The 12,015-nt window shown below is 39.1% G+C and overlaps 1 non-coding gene across 1 annotated transcript; it reads right to left on the bottom strand.

Moving 5' to 3' along the window:
* Positions 1–4,843: 4,843 nt before the first annotated feature.
* LOC130937923 (small nucleolar RNA R71) lies at positions 4,844–4,947 on the bottom strand. The gene has a single exon (XR_009069114.1). It is a non-coding gene; the product is annotated as a small nucleolar RNA R71 (small nucleolar RNA).
* Between the last annotated feature and the right edge of the window lie 7,068 nt (positions 4,948–12,015).

Raw genomic sequence — 12,015 nt, 5'->3', positions numbered from 1 at the left:
AAGGGATGCACTTTCCTCCACAAGACTAATTGGGAGCAACTGAACACCTCCCTAGGAGAATTGAGTTCCAACATGGGACAACTAAGGGTGGAGCACCAAGACACTCCATTCTCCTCCATGAAATTAGAGAAGATCAAAGAATCATAAGAGAGGAGCAACAAAGACAAGAAGAGACATTAAGGAGCTCAAGCACTCCATAAGACCTTCAAGAGGAAGAACAAGCCACCATCACTGAGGTGGACCCGTTCTTTAATCTCCTTGTTCTTTATTTTCTTGTTTTTCGAATTTATATGCTTATGTTTATCTAGTTTGTGTCTTGTGATCATTAGAGTCTTAGTGTCTATGCCTTAAGTTATATGAATCCATCACCTTTCTTAAATGAAAACTGTTTTTATTACAAAAGAACAAGAAGTACAGGATTTCAAATTCATCTTTAAACTAGCTTAATTAGATTGATGTGGTGACAATACTTTTGTTTTCTGAATGTATGCTTGAACAGTGCATATGTCTTTTGAATTTGTGGTTCATGAATGTTAAAATTGTTGGCTCTTGAAAGAATGATGAAAAGGAGACATGTTACTGAGGATCTGAAAAATCATAAAAATGATTCTTGAAGCAAGAAAAAGCAGTGAATACAAAAAAAAAAAAAAGGGGAAGGAGAAAAACGAAAAAAAAAAGAAAAATAAAGAAAGAAAAAGAAAGAAATAAAGTTGTGATCCAAGGCAATAAGAGTGTGCTTAAGAACCCTGGACACCTCTAATTGGGGACTTTAGCAAAGCTGAGTCACAATCTGAAAAGGTTCACCCAATTATGTGTCTGTGGCATGTATGTATCCGGTGGTAATACTGGAAGACAGAGTGCTTTGGGCCATGGCCAAGACTCAATAAGTAGCTGTGTTCAAGAATCATCATACTTAACTAGGAGAATTATAACACTATCTGGATTCTGAGTTCCTAAAGAAGCCATCATTCTGAATTTCAAAGGATAAAGTGAGATGCCAAAACTGTTCGGAGGCAAAAAGCTACTAGTCCCGCTCATCTAATTTGGAGCTTAGTTTCATTGATAATTTGGAGTTTTATAGTATATTCTCTTCTTTTTATCTTATTTAATTTTCAGTTGCTTGAGGACAAGCAACCTTTAAGTTTGGTGTTGTGATGAGCGGATAATTGTACGCTTTTTGGCATTGTTTTTAGTATGTTTTTAGTAGTTTTTAGTTTAGTTTTTATTATTTTTTATTATTTTTAATTAAAATTCACTTTTCTAGACTTTACTATGAGTTTGTGTGATTTTCTGTGATTTCAGGTATTTTCTGGCTGAAATTGAGGGACCTGAGCAAAAATCTGATTCAGAGACTGAAAAGGACTGCAGATGCTGTTGGATTCTGACCTCCCTGCACTCGAAGTGGATTTTCTGGAGCTACAGAAGCCCAATTGGCGCGCTCTCAACGGCGTTGGAAAGTAGACATCCTGGGCTTTCCAGCAATATATAATAGTCCATACTTTGCCCAAGATTTGATGGCCCAAACCGGCGTTCAAAGTCACCTCATGAAATTCCAGCGTTAAACGCCGGAACTGGCATAAAACTTGGAGTTAAACGCCCAAACTGGCATGAAAGCTGGCGTTTAACTCCAGAAAACGTCTCTACACGAAAATGCTTCATTGCTCAGCCCAAGCACACACCAAGTGGGCCCGGAAGTGGATTTTTATGTCATTTACTCATCTTTGTACACCTTAGGCTACTAGTTTCTATAAGTAGGACCTTTTTACTATTGTATTTTCATCTTGGGACATCTAGTTCTTAGATCATTTTGGAGGCTGGCCATTCGGCCATGCCTAGACCTTGTTCTTATGTATTTTCAATGGTGGAGTTTCTACACACCATAGATTAAGGTGTGGAGCTCTGCTGTACCTCGAGTATTAATGCAATTACTATTTTTCTTCCATTCAATTCCGCTTGTTCTTTGTCCAAGATATCACTTGTTCTTCAACTTGATGAAGGTGATGATTGACGCCCATCACCATTCTCACCCATGAACAAAGTGACTGACAACCATTCTTGTTCTACAAGCATTTGAGGCTTAGTGAATGTCTCTTGGATTCTTTAATCGGAGTCCTCGTGGTATAGGCAGGACCTGATGGCGGCATTCAAGAGAATCCGGAAGGTCTAAACCTTGTCTGTGGTATTCTGAGTAGGATTCAATGATTGAATGACTGTGATGTGCTTCAAACCTGTAACCTACTAGGCGTTAGTGACAGACGCAAAAGAGTTATTCTATTCCGGTAGGGGAGGGAACCAAACCGGTGATTGGCAGCACTGTGACAGAGTGCGTGCATTAGCTTTCACTGCGCGGATGGGAGGTAGCTGCTGACAACAGTGAAACCCTACACGAGCTTGCCATGGAAAGGAGTAAGAAGGATTGGATGAAGGCAGTAGGAAAGCAGAGAGACGGAAGGGAAGGCATCTTCATATGCTTGTCTGAAGCTCTTACACCAATGATATACATAAGTATCTCTATCTTTATCTTTATGTTATTTTCGTTCATCATCTATACCCATTTGAGTCTGCCTGACTGAGATTTACAAGGTGACCATAGCTTGCTTCATACCACCAATCTCCGTGGGATCGACCCTTACTCGCGTAAGGTTTATTACTTGGACGACCCAGTGCACTTGCTGGTTAGTTGTGCGAAGTTGTAGTGATCACAATTTCGTGCACCAAGTTTTTGGCGCCGTTGCCGGGGATTGTTCTTGTGTATGGACAACTGACGGTTCATCTTGTTGCTTAGATTAGGTATTTATTTTCTTCAGAGTTCTTAAGAATGAATTCTAGAGTTTCAAGGTGATGTTCTTATCATCACCAAAGCTGATTGATCATTATCAATTTAGCTCTTGAATGCAATGTCTTGCTGAAGCTTAGCTAGCTATGTCTAATTCCTTTAGACTAAAGCTTTAAACTAACATTGCATGATTCCTGGAATTCTCATTAAGAATTTTGATACCTTTATTTTCCTTTTCTCCTAATTTTCGAAAAACACAAAAAAAATTACAAAATCATAAAATCCAAAAACATTTCTTGTTTGAGTCTAGAGTCTCATCTTAAGTTTAGTGTCAATTGCATGTTTCTGTTCTTATTGAATTTATGCATGTGTCTTCATTAATCTTCAAGTTGTTCTTGATGATTTTCTTGTTTTGATCTTTGAATTCTATTGACTTGAGTATTTTTGTTGTTTCTCATATGCATTCTCATTTTGTTAGTGTCAGTAGTGTACAACCTGCTAAGTTTGGTGTCTTGCATGCATTGTTATTTGATTTTAGTTGCATTTTGATTATTCCTCATTATTAAAAATCCAAAAAAATTTTAAATTTGTGTCTTTTCAAGTCAATAATACAGAGAATTGAAGATTCAGAACATACTGCAGAGGAATCACACAGAAAAAGCTGAGCATTCAAAAATGCCCAGTGAAGAAGACAGACTGGCGTTTAAACGCCAGCCAGGGTGCCTGGCTGGGCATTTAACGCCCAAAAGGGTAGTAGTTTGGCCGTTAAACGCCAGAATGTGCACCATTCTGGGCGTTTAACGCCAGGATGGCAAAGGGGGAAGATTTTGTTTTCAAAATCAATTTTTCAAAGTTTTTCAAAATCAAATCTTTTTCAAATCATATCTTTTCAATCAAATGTTTTCAAAATCAATTTCTTTCCTTTTTCAAAGATACTTACTAACAATTAATGATTTGATTGAACATTTTTTGCCTTTTCTGTTGAGGAAGGTTTTATGTTTGAATCATATCTTTTCTTGTTAGGCAAGTCATTAATTTTTAAAATCATATCTTTTTAAAATTGTTTTCAAATCAAATCTTTTTAAAATTGTTTTCAAATCAAATCTTTTTAAAATTGTTTTCAAATCATATCTTCTCAATCACATCTTTTTAAAACCAATCATATCTTCTTAACCACATCTTTTTCAAAATAAGTTTTCAATCAAATCTTTTTAATTTCTAATTTCAAAATCCTTTTCAAAAATCACTTGATTTCTTTTCCACTCTTATTTTCGAAAATCAATTAAGTGTTTTTCAAAATGTTTTCAAAATCTTTTACTTAATTTTCGAAAATTACTTCCCTTCTTCTCACATCCTTCTATTCATGGACTAACACTATTCCTTAATGCAAAATTCGAACTCCATCTTCTTTGATAAGTTCGAATTTTCTACCTCTATCTTCCATTTTTCTTCCTCTGACACCTCAAGGAATCTCTATACTGTGACATAGAGGATTCTATATTTTCTTGTTCTCTTCTTCTTCATATGAGCAGGAACACAGACAAAGGCATTTTTGTTGAAGCTGACCCTGAACCCGAGAGAACCTTGAAGAGAAAGCTAAGAGAAGCCAAGGCACAACTCTCTTTAGAGGACCTGACCGAATTCTTCAAGGAAGAAGAACACATGGCAGCCGAAAACAACAACAATGCCAACAATGCAAGGAAGGTGCTGGGTGACTTCACTGCACCTACTCCTGATTTCTATGGGAGAAGCATTTCTATCCCTGCCATTGGAGCAACCAACTTTGAGCTTAAGCCTCAATTAGTTTCTCTAATGCAACAGAATTGCAAGTTCCATGGACTTCCATTGGAAGATCCTCATCAGTTTTTAGCTGAATTCTTGCAAATCTGTGACACAGTCAAGACTAATGGGGTTGACCCTGAGGTCTACAGACTGATGCTATTCCCTTTTGCTGTAAGAGACAGAGCTAGGACTTGGTTGGACTCACAACCTAAAGAAAGTCTAGACTCTTGGGAAAAGCTAGTCAATGCCTTCTCGGCAAAGTTCTTTCCACCCCAAAGATTGAGTAAGCTTAGAGTGGAAGTCCAAACCTTCAGACAAAAGGATGGAGAATCCCTCTATGAAGCTTGGGAAAGATACAAACAATTAATCAGAAAATGTCCTTCTGACATGCTGTCTGAATGAAGCATCATAGGTATTTTCTATGATGGTCTCTCTGAACTGTCCAAGATGTCTTTGGATAGCTCTGCTGGAGGATCTCTTCATCTGAAGAAGACGCCTACAGAAGCTCAAGAGCTCATTGAAATGGTTACAAATAACCAATTCATGTACACTTCTGAAAGGAATCCTGTGAACAATGGGACTAGTCAGAAGAAAGGAGTTCTTGAGATTGATACTCTGAATGCCATTTTGGCTCAGAACAAGATATTGACTCAACAAGTCAATTTGATTTCTCAAAGTCTGTCTGGAATGCAAAATGCACCAAGCAGTACTAAGGAAGCTTCATCTGAGGAAGAAGCCTATGATCCTGAGAACCCTTCAATGGAAGAGGTGAATTACCTAGGAGAACCCTATGGAAACACCTATAATTCTTCATGGAGAAATCACCCAAATCTCTCATGGAAGAATCAAGAGAGACCTCAACAAGGTTTCAATAACAATGGTGGAAGAAACAGGTTTAGCAATGGCAAGCCTTTTCCATCATCTTCTCAGCAACAGACAGAGAGTTCTAAGCAGAATACTTCTGACTTAGCAACAATGGTCTCTGATCTAATAAAGACCACTCAAAGTTTCATGAATGAAACAAGGTCCTCCATCAGAAATTTGGAAGGACAAGTGGGTCAGCTGAGCAAGAAAGTTACTGAACTCCCTCCTAGCACTCTCCCAAGTAATACAGAAGAAAATCCAAAAGGAGAGTGCAAAGCCATAGACATGGCCGAATATGGAGAGGAAAGAGAGGAGAAGGACGCCACTGAGGAAGACCTCAGTGGGCGTGTACCAATCTCCTCTGAGTTCCTCAATGAGGAACAATGGGAATCTGAGGCTCAAAATGAGACCATAGAGATTCCATTGGACTTACTTCTGCCATTCATGAGCTCTGATGAGTATTCTTCCTCTGAAGAGGATGAGTATGTCACTGAAGAGCAAGTTGCTAAATACCTTGGGGTAATCATGAAGCTGAATGACAAGTTATTTGGAAATGAGACTTGGGAGGATGAACCTCCCTTGCTCACCAAAGAACTGGACGACTTGTCTAGGCAGAAACTGCCTCAAAAGAGGCAGGATCCTGGGAAGTTTTCTATACCTTGTACCATAGTCACCATGACCTTCAAGAAGGCCTTGTGTGACTTAGGGTCAAGTGTAAACCTCATGCCCCTCTCTGTAATGGAGAAATTAGGGATCTTTGAGGTACAAGCTGCAAGAATCTCATTAGAGATGGCAGACCCTTCCTAGCCACAGCAAAGGCTGTGATTGATGTTGATAGAGGAGAGTTGATCATTCAAGTGAATGAAGAATCCTTGGTGTTTAAGGCCCAAGGACATCCCTCTATCATCATGGAGAGGAAGCATGAAGAGCTTCTCTCAAAACAGAGCCAAGCAGAGCCCCCACAGTCAAACTCTAAGTTTGGTGTTGGGAGGCCACAACCAAACTCTAAGTTTGGTGTTGAACCCCCACATTCAAACTCTAAGTTTGGTATTGGGAGGTTCCAACACGGTTCTGAGTATTTCTGAGGCTCCATGAGAGTCCTCTGTCAAGCTACTGACATTAAAGAAGCGCTTGTTGGGAGGCAACCCAATGTTATATTTTATATATTTTCCTTTGTTATTTTTGTTATTTTGTAGGTTGATGATCATGAGAAGTCACAAAATCAATTGAAAAAGCAAAAACAGAATGAAAAACAGGAAGAAAAACAGCACACCCTGGAGGAAGAACTCACTGGCGTTTAAACGCCAGTGAAGGTAGCAGTTGGGCGTTTAACGCCCAGTCTGGCACCATTCTGGGCGTTTAACGCCAGAAAGGGGCACCAGACTGGCGTTAAACGCCAGGAAAGAGCAAGAACCTGGCGTTAAACGCCAGGAATGGGCACCAGCCCGGCGTTTAACGCCAGAAATGGCTAAAAACGTGTTTTTTCTTGCCATTTGGTGCAGGGATAACTTTTCCTTGACACCTCAAGATCTGTGGACCCCACAGGATCCCCACCAACCCCACCACTCTCTCTCTCTTCTTCACCCATTCACCAATCACCTCTACCACTCTCCCTCTCCTCCATTTCTTCTTCTTCTACTCTCTTCTTTCTTCTTTTGCTCGAGGACGAGCAAACCTTTTAAGTTTGGTGTGGTAAAAGCATTGCTTTTTATTTTTCCATAACCATTTATGGCATCCAAAGCCAGTTCAACTGAGAAGGCATGACCTCAAGCCCATCACTAAGAAGAAGATGGAGCAAACAAGAGACCCCTCTCATCATGAGATCTCTGAGACACCTCAAGGGATGCACTTTCCTCCACAAGACTAATTGGGAGCAACTGAACACCTCCCTAGGAGAATTGAGTTCCAACATGGGACAACTAAGGGTGGAGCACCAAGAACACTCCATTCTCCTCCATGAAATTAGAGAAGATCAAAGAATCATAAGAGAGGAGCAACAAAGACAAGGAAGAGACATTAAGGAGCTCAAGCACTCCATAAGACCTTCAAGAGGAAGAACAAGCCACCATCACTGAGGTGGACCCGTTCTTTAATCTCCTTGTTCTTTATTTTCTTGTTTTTCGAATTTATATGCTTATGTTTATCTATGTTTGTGTCTTGTGATCATTAGAGTCTTAGTGTCTATGCCTTAAAGTTATATGAATCCATCACCTTTCTTAAATGAAAACTGTTTTTATTACAAAAGAACAAGAAGTACAGGATTTCAAATTCATCTTTAAAACTAGCTTAATTAGATTGATGTGGTGACAATACTTTTTGTTTTCTAAATGTATGCTTGAACAGTGCATATGTCTTTTGAATTTGTGGTTCATGAATGTTAAAATTGTTGGCTCTTGAAAGAATGATGAAAAAGGAGACATGTTACTGAGGATCTGAAAAATCATAAAAATGATTCTTGAAGCAAGAAAAAGCAGTGAATACAAAAAAAAAAAAAGGGGAAGGAGAAAAACGAAAAAAAAAAAGAAAAAATAAAGAAAGAAAAAGAAAGAAATAAAGTTGTGATCCAAGGCAATAAGAGTGTGCTTAAGAACCCTGGACACCTCTAATTGGGGACTTTAGCAAAGCTGAGTCACAATCTGAAAAGGTTCACCCAATTATGTGTCTGTGGCATGTATGTATCCGGTGGTAATACTGGAAGACAGAGTGCTTTGGGCCATGGCCAAGACTCAATAAGTAGCTGTGTTCAAGAATCATCATACTTAACTAGGAGAATTAATAACACTATCTGGATTCTGAGTTCCTAAAGAAGCCAATCATTCTGAATTTCAAAGGATAAAGTGAGATGCCAAAACTGTTCGGAGGCAAAAAGCTACTAGTCCCGCTCATCTAATTTGGAGCTTAGTTTCATTGATAATTTGGAGTTTATAGTATATTCTCTTCTTTTTATCTTATTTAATTTTCAGTTGCTTGAGGACAAGCAACCTTTTAAGTTTGGTGTTGTGATGAGCGGATAATTTGTACGCTTTTTGGCATTGTTTTTAGTATGTTTTTAGTAGTTTTAGTTTAGTTTTTATTATATTTTTATTAGTTTTTAATTAAAATTCACTTTTCTGGACTTTACTATGAGTTTGTGTGTTTTTCTGTGATTTCAGGTATTTTCTGGCTGAAATTGAGGGACCTGAGCAAAAATCTGATTCAGAGACTGAAAAGGACTGCAGATGCTGTTGGATTCTGACCTCCCTGCACTCGAAGTGGATTTTCTGGAGCTACAGAAGCCCAATTGGCGCGCTCTCAACGGCGTTGGAAAGTAGACATCCTGGGCTTTCCAGCAATATATAATAGTCCATACTTTGCCCAAGATTTGATGGCCCAAACCGGCGTTCAAAGTCACCTCATGAAATTCCAGCGTTAAACGCCGGAACTGGCATAAAACTTGGAGTTAAACGCCCAAACTGGCATGAAAGCTGGCGTTTAACTCCAGAAAACGTCTCTACACGAAAATGCTTCATTGCTCAGCTCAAGCACACACCAAGTGGGCCCGGAAGTGGATTTTTATGTCATTTACTCATCTTTGTACACCTTAGGCTACTAGTTTCTATAAGTAGGACCTTTTTACTATTGTATTTTCATCTTGGGACATCTAGTTCTTAGATCATTTTGGAGGCTGGCCATTCGGCCATGCCTAGACCTTGTTCTTATGTATTTTCAACGGTGGAGTTTCTACACACCATTCGAATTTTCTCTTCCTCCCCCTCTCTTCTCTCTTCTCTTTTGCTTGAGGACAAGCAAACCTCTAAGTTTGGTGTGCTTTTCCGTGATCACTAAGCCAAGATTCATCAATATCATGGCTCCTAAGGGAAAACAAACCAATTTAAGAGGCAAGAAAGAGAATAATCCAAAGAATCTTTGGAATGAAGAGAAGTTCTTAACCAAAGAACATGAAGACCATTATCATAAAATAATGGGCCTGAGGTCAGTGATCCCGGAAGTTAAATTTGATCTGAAAGAAGATGAATATCCGGGGATCCAAGAGCAAATTCGAAACAGAGGATGGGAAGTTCTAACCAATCCTGAGACAAAGGTTGGAAGGAACATGGTTCAGGAATTCTACTCAAATCTGTGGCTAACAGATAAGCAGAGAATGACTGGAACTGCTTACCATACCCATAGAACCATGGTCAGAGGGAAAGTTATATACTTCCATCTAGACAAAATAAGAGAAATATTCAAGTTGCCTCAACTGCAAGATGATCCTGATTCCTTTAATAGGAGGATGGTGAGAGTAGATAAGGGGTTGGATCAGGTTCTAGAGGACATATGCCTCCCTGGAACTAAGTGGATAACCAATTCTAAGGGTGTCCCAAACCAACTCAAGAGGGGAAACCTCAAACCAATTGCAAGAGGTTGGCTAGACTTTATTGGGCATTCCATATTGCCCACTAGCAACCGTTCTGAGGTCACCATCAAGAGAGCAGTGATGATTCATTGCATTATGCTTGGAAAAGAGGTGGAGGTCCATCATGTGATTGCTTGTGAGATTTACACAATTGCAAATAAGAATTCCACTGAAGCCAAATTGGCTTATCCAAGCTTGATTTCCTTGCTCTGCAAAGAGGCTGGGGTGAAGATGGAAGCAGATGAATTCATACCCATTGAACATCCAATCACCAAGAAGTCAATGGAAGGAGCAAGAGGAGCAGGGGCGTGAACTTCAAGATCTGAAACACCAAAAGCTCTCTTCTCAAGCTGAGGGAGCATCCACCTCTCAAAATCAAGGTTGTTGAGTCCTAACTCTGTGAAAACCTCTATCATTAGGAGCCTATTTTTTCGTTTTTGTTCTTATTTTTCTATTTGAGTCTCGTTCTTAATTAATAAAATTAATAAAGTTTATGCCTTAAAGCTATGAATGTCCTATGAATCCATCACCTCTCTTAAAAGAAAAATGCTTTAATCACAAAAGAACAAGAAGTACAGGGTTTCGAAATTTATCTCTGAAACTAGTTGAATTAGTTTGATGTGGTGACAATACTTTTTGTTTTCTGAATGAATGCTTGAACAGTGCATATGTCTTTTGAATTTGTTGTTTTAAGAATGTTAAAATTGTTGGCTCTTGAAAGAATGAGGAGAAAGAGAACTGTTATTGAGGATCTGAAAAATCACCAAATTGATTCTTGAAGCAAGAAAAGCAAAAAAAAAAAAATTTTGAAAAAAAAAGAAAAGAAAAGAAAAAGAAAAGAAAAAAAAGAGAAGGAAATAAAGTTGTGATCCAAGGCAACAAGAGTGTGCTTAAGAACCCTGGACACCTCTAGTTGGGGACTTTAGCAAAGCTAAGTCACAATCTGAAAAGGTTCACCCAATTATGTGTCTGTGGCATGTATGTATCCGGTGGTAATACTGGAAGACAGAGTGCTTTGGGCCACAGCCAAGACTCGTACACTGGCTATGTTCAAGAATCATTATACTTAACTAGGAGAATCAATAACACTATCTGAGTTCTGAGTTCTTATAGATGCCAATCATTCTGAACTTCAAAGGATAGGGTGAGATGCCAAAACTGTTCGGAGGCAAAAAGCAACTAGTCCCGCTCATCTAATTGGAGCTATGTTTCTTTGATATTTTGGAGTCTATAGTATATTCTCTTCTTTTTATCCTATTTTGATTTTCAGTTGCTTGGGGACAAGCAACAATTTAAGTTTGGTGTTGTGATGAGCGGATAATTTGTATGCTTTTTGGCATTGTTTTTAGTATGTTTTTAGTATCTTTTAGTTAGTTTTTAGTATATTTTTATTAGTTTTTAATTAAAATTCACTTTTCTGGACTTTACTATGAGTTTGTGTGTTTTTCTGTGATTTCAGGTATTTTCTGACTGAAATTGAGGGTCCTGAGCAAAAATCTGATCCAGAGACTGAAAAGGACTGCAGATGCTGTTGGATTCTGACCTCCCTGCACTCGAAGTGGATTTTCTGGAGCTACAGAAGCCCAATTGGCGCGCTCTCAACGGCATTGGAAAGTAGACATCCTGGGCTTTCCAGCAATATATGATAGTCCATACTTTGCCCAAGATTTGATGGCCCAAACCGGCGCTCAAAGTCACCTCCTGAAATCCCAGCGTTAAACGCTGGAACTGGCACCCAAATGGGAGTTAAACGCCCAAACTGGCACCAAAGCTGGCGTTTAACTCCAGAAAAGGTCTCTACACGAAATTCCTTCATTGCTCAGCCCAAGCACACACCAAGTGGGCCCGGAAGTGGGTTTTTCTGTCATTTACTCAATTCTGTAAACCTTATGACCTCATAACATTTTTTACACGTTCCTTCCACAGCATGAGCCTCTAAACCCCATGGTTGGGGGTGAGGAGCTCTGCTGTGTCTTGATGGATTAATGCAATTACTACTGTTTCCTATTCAATCATGCTTGTTTCCATTCTAAGATAACACTTGTTCTTAATCCGGATGAATGAGATGATCCGTGACAATCATCATCATTCTCAACCATGAACACGTGCCTGACAACCACCTCTGTTCTATCTTAGATTGAGTAGTTATCTCTTGGGTTCTTTAGTCAGAATCTTCGTGGTATAGGCAGGACCTGTT

This window comes from Arachis stenosperma, chromosome 6, assembly GCF_014773155.1.
Source record: "Arachis stenosperma cultivar V10309 chromosome 6, arast.V10309.gnm1.PFL2, whole genome shotgun sequence".
In the NCBI taxonomy this organism is placed as follows: Eukaryota; Viridiplantae; Streptophyta; class Magnoliopsida; order Fabales; family Fabaceae; genus Arachis; species Arachis stenosperma.
This window is presented reverse-complemented; position numbering and strand designations above follow the sequence as displayed.